Source organism: Spinacia oleracea, chromosome 1, assembly GCF_020520425.1.
Source record: "Spinacia oleracea cultivar Varoflay chromosome 1, BTI_SOV_V1, whole genome shotgun sequence".
NCBI classification, from domain to species: Eukaryota; Viridiplantae; Streptophyta; class Magnoliopsida; order Caryophyllales; family Amaranthaceae; genus Spinacia; species Spinacia oleracea.
Window position 1 is genome coordinate 38,203,545 of NC_079487.1, and position 5,598 is coordinate 38,209,142.

Here is a 5,598-nt window from a genome sequence, read left to right on the forward strand (position 1 = left end):
CCCCCCTATTGGCGAAAAAAGGTATCCTTAGTCCCAACTCCCGAGGGAGCCGAGATTCGTTATGCGGTTCTGTCCGTTCACATTAATATGCTGATTTTCAGGTCGTCCCAACTTGATGGGGAAATAAACGCGGGGTAGGATCGTTTCACCCTTCGGCTATTTTGATTACCTACAAGCACGAGTATTTCCTTCACTATCCCCAGTGGAGTCGCCACTTTGAGGGGGTCAAAAAAGCACGAGGCTAATGCGTGACCTCGTCCCTCGTGGATGTGACGCTTCTTTTTGTCAAATCAAGTGTAATTGGATTCCTTGTGAGTTTACACCCAATTGACTAGTAATATAGGAGTCGCCATTCAGTTTTTAACGACAATAAGAAAAACTGACAAAACTCGGTTATCGTGACATAAAGGGAGTGCAATTATGTTTGACCACGACGGCCGTAGGTTCCCTTGTGATCCCTGGTGGTGGGGATCGCTCAACGTACACCCGCAGGGTAGAGATTGAGGGTTCGGGGGACTGTAACTACCGAGAGGAGTACTCGCTCTTCGATAACTCCAGAGGCAGGATATCCTTACTAGCTCAGCATAAATAAGTAAAGGGACATGCGTTAACTATTAAACTAATCTGAGTTGATTTTAATAATATGCAATATATAGTACTAGATCGAACGCGATTATCTGATTTAGATTGTTTTAAGGGACCTAGCATGATAATCCAATTTCCCAAAAATATCATATTTATTAAGCATGATCGAACAATCAGATTTTAGTTAGTTTAACAGTTCATAAAAGGGCGAGGAAAGCAATTAAACCATGGAAAAGGGACACATTACGACGCACCCTTGAGAGGTGTGTCACGGTTCTCGGATAACTAACCACTTTGACTTTGCTATTTCTCCTTTTATTTAACGAATCTCAAATTATGGGATGGGATACGTTCTGTTCGATTTATGGATCGATTGCGACAGAACGCGTGATCAGTTTTGCAGCGTGAGGCTTAGGGGTGTAGAGTCAATACTCAGAATAATAATTGTGTGTTGTGTGTCCTTTTCACGTCGAACTTAAGGCCCTATTTATAGAAAAGAGTTCGTGGAAAGATAGAATTGAAGAACTCTAATCCACGAGGAATTAGGAAAAAACACGTACCAGGTATTTTCAGCGGCCAGGCTTGGGCGCCGAAGATTTCGGCGCCCAGAGCCAGGCGTTGAAAATAGGGTCTGGGCTGTTTTTCTTAGTCAGATTCGGATTCCTAGAATCCGGAGTATTTGAGATTTAATTTAGTGTTTTAGTGCGTATTAACCTTGTGACGGGATGCGTCTCGGCCCGTTACGAACTCTAGGCTCGTTAGGATTTTTATTAATACGTGACTCTTATTTTCGAATCATATTAGGAATAGGATTCTCTCGCAATTTCTATCTCTTTTAGGATTTATGTTGGAGTGCAACACCTAATTCTGACAGGTTTCTATCTTTTATGACTTGCCACTTTTAACAACTACCCATTACGGCAGTTACTATTTTTAGCAGGTTTCCATAAATAGCAGGTTTCTATAAATAGCAGGTTTCGGGTGAAATGAAAAGGGGAATTGACATTCGTTATTTTATAGGAGATGCGTTGTCAAGTGGAGATTTACGTTTTCATCATCGAACCTTCCCTTTCGGGAATGGGGACAAAAGTATGTGTCTACACTAAGGTATGCCTCTTGTCAATGTTGGATAAAGTGGTTGATCCATTAAACTTGTAACTATATAGTGATTTTCGTTATAAGACTCACCTTGCAGCTTAAGCATTAATTGCATCCTACCTTTTCCAACTTAAATTCTTCGGCATCGATTTCTTTTGAACCAGGAACCACCAAAAGGTAGGAAAGTTTAGGCACTCCGAATACTAAAGGATTCATATCTACAGACAAAACACTCTATTAGCAGCTCCACTGACATCTCCACCTGAGCCCCCACAATGAAAAAATTCCAAACATAAAAAATTTACCAAGAGATTACTGGTAATAAGACTAAACTTCAATGGACAACATAACATAATTCCTTACATGAGTAGCAATGGAGTCAAGTTCGTCAAAGAACAAAAAACACACAACTGATTGACAAGCCTTGTAAAATATTTCTCTCACATTTGCCTCACTTTCTCCAAACCACATGGTCAACAACTCTGATCCCTTCACGATGATGAACTTGTCTTGAAATTCATTAGAAATTACCTTTGCAAGCAATGTTGTACCACATCCAGGAGGACCATAGAAGAGAATACCTTTGGAAGGTGACATGCCAAACTTTTCTGGATGCTCCACGGGGTATTGCACAGTCTTCCAACAACTTTAAAATTTAGTACGTGTATCAACTTGAAAAATGGCGTAAGAGAGCTCCCGATAAACTAGAAATTCTATAAATGATTTTCATCTAGAATACCGAAAATGAAATTACTTCTATGAAAGACATACCTCTTGAAATTCTCTTTTGACAGTTTCCAATCCATCAATATCTTCCCATGAAACATTAGGAACCTCCACAAACTGCCAACCAAAGTAATCAAATTTTAAGATTTCAGAAATAATTGTCGTAGAATCAAGAAATATAAGATAAAGGAAATATTTCCCATCAGTATTTTAGTCCTCTTTAGATAAATAAAACTGTAATGGAAGTAGTAAGAGTATGATTTCATAAAACTTGGAGCGAAAGCTTACTGTTTCACGCAGGGCTGATGGGTCGGAAGATCCAAGGGAAGTTTGGAAGTGTTCATTCGTGACAGCCATTGAATTTTAACACCTCAACATCAATTGTCTTATCTTCTAAGTCAATGACATCCATTTTCTCCCAAATACACTAAAGAGCTCCTTCTGTGCAAAGAGCAGCAAGATCTGCACCTACATAACCATGAGTCTCGAGACTGTTTTCAAGATCAACCTGAAAAAATTGGAAAATAATAATAATAATAATAATAATAATAATAATAATAATAATAAGTTGATGCGAATACGATGAACTGCTCTAGTACATATAAGTATATAACTCAGTAGGAGCCTAAAACATCAAGAAGAAATAAAATAAAATGGCACAACTTATATCTTCTACAAGTTTCATATTCTTGGTGTGGATGTCGAGAAATTCCAACCTCCCAATGTCAATATCACGATCAAATCTCCCAAATCTTCTAAGAGCAAGATCAATACTATTAGGCCGGTTGGTGGCACCCATGATAATGACATGAGAAAGGCTCTTAAGATCATCCATCAAATTTAGAAATTAAGAAATAAGTCGCCTTTCAACTTCACCTTTTGTCTTATCTATTCACTGTCCAGCTGTTCAATTTTTCCAGTCCATTAAACTTGTATACATTTGGAATTGTATGAGTGATATCTTTGTCATGTTAACTGTTGTAGAGAGTAATTCTAGAAGCTACCTTTTCATCAGTAACTTTTCAACCACTTTCAACAGACATTACTGATTTTATCACCATTCACTAATCACTACGGAAATTTCATAGCAAATCAGAAAATTTCTCATGGAGGTATGATTCTGTATTTCATATTTCTCCCTAGTGAACTAATATCAATCTGAGGCATCGGGAATAGGAAACTTCGGAGTAAGTTGTACTGTTACAGCAGAACATACCAGAAAATGGTAAGGATATTTTTTGATTAGTAGGAATACCTACTAGCAAGAATTTAGGTATGAACCTTTCTTCCTTGTACACCAAGAGGATATAAGGTAAAGGTTCAAGTTTATAAGTTGCAGATATAACAACTTTAAATCATTAATTCAAATTAAAATAAGTTAAGGTAGCTAGTCTTTTCTCTCTATCTCCCTACTCAGTACATTATATTCCCTTCTTAGGAAACCGGAAGATTTATATTGTACACTATAATGAAAAAGACATGATGCTAAGTAATTTTTCTACAAAGATACAAGAAAAGGAGAGCAATACCTTGGTAACCACCTCTGTGTTGCTAAACATTTTCGGTGTCTCAGCAGTCATGTTTCTGGTATCACATCCAACCAATAGAATAGCCCAAGACTGTAAATGAATGAATATCACTATGCAAATGCTAGTATGCGTACAAGGAACGTCATTACAAACCTCCAGAAGTGGTAAAGTAGATAAAGACAATTTATCTATGATTCATGACCTAGTAACTCGCAACTTATCTTTGCAACTATTTACTAAGCACTAATGTTGAATTGATTAAATAATTGAGGATAAAATGTAAAACTGCAGCCACAAAATCCACGTAAATGAGAATGCAAAATGTCGAACAAATTTGAAAGTATCCATACCACCAACTCTTGGAGTAACGTCCATAGCATGTTTACCATGAACTAATTTTCTAGAACTTACTTGATTTACCTCTGCAAAGCATAATTTTAACTAAAATTAGCCATTCTGCATACATTTAAAGAAAAATGGCAGTGAGAGTGAGCAGACAATGCAATTTAACAAACACAGAGTTGATCCAAGCCTAAACATTGGCAAACATGACTTAGACCAACTTAGTCGGTGCACTAACCATTCAAGAAAGACAAATTACATCCACAGTCCAAAAAGCATCTAAGACTTGATAAAATAAATTGTCAGCAAATACATAAAATATAACATTATCCGAGTAAAAAAACCACATCATCATACATTTTTTTATCTGAGGATAACGATACAAACATCACCTAAAATGATAAACTTAAAATCAGATGGAACGTCTTTCATACCCGCTTTGAGGAATGAATAATAGGTGACCATGAATGTGATTGAACACAAAGCTGATTATCTCGTGATAGAAGAACGAGCAGTAAGAAACCAGAGAGCGAATCTGCAAAATTTTGTCAGATAACAGTAAATCCCCCAGGGAAAGTGGGTATTGCATTGTTCTTCAAATTCAAAATTAGAAACTCAAATTATCATACATTGATAAAAAAAAAAGTGAACCTTTAGAGTGACAAAGATCTAAGAAATCATATTGGACAAAGCTCAGCTTGAGATAACAGTAAATGCCCCAGTGGAAGTGGCATTGCATTATTCTTCAAATTCAAAACTCAAATTATCATACACTGACCATAAAGTAATGTCTTTTGGAGTGACATAGATCCAAGCTAGCTAGCAACTGGGTCAAAGCTCAGCTTCAGATATTCACGATTAGAGCTAAACAAGAGTAGGATTGAAAACTTTAAATGGTTACTCCCTCCTTATTTATTTAAGGGATACACTTGCCTTTTCCGGCCGTATTTATTTAAGAGATACACTTGCCTTATTTAGTAACTTATCAACCCCACCATCTAATTAAATAATACATCTAATTTACTATATGACCCACCATCCTATTTAACAAATAATTTCATAAACCCACCCAACCTCTTACCCCCAAAAATGACATGGTCCCCACTTGTTTATTTATTAAAATATCTACCCAACCCCACTTGCTTTATTATTTTTATATTTCATTCAATTCTTCTTCTTAATACCCGTGCCCGGCCAAGTGTATCCCTTAAATAAATACGGAGGGAATATTACTAAGGAAAACTTTAAACGGTTGAGTGACTTTATAAATTGGAAAATCAATTCATTTGAAAAAATACCCAAAAATATTCATAGCAAG

General features: G+C 36.6%; 1 pseudogene; it reads right to left on the reverse strand.

Annotated features, from left to right (window-relative positions):
- Nucleotides 1–1,804: 1,804 nt before the first annotated feature.
- Nucleotides 1,805–5,147, reverse strand: LOC110779898 (cell division cycle protein 48 homolog; annotated as a pseudogene).
- Between the last annotated feature and the right edge of the window lie 451 nt (nucleotides 5,148–5,598).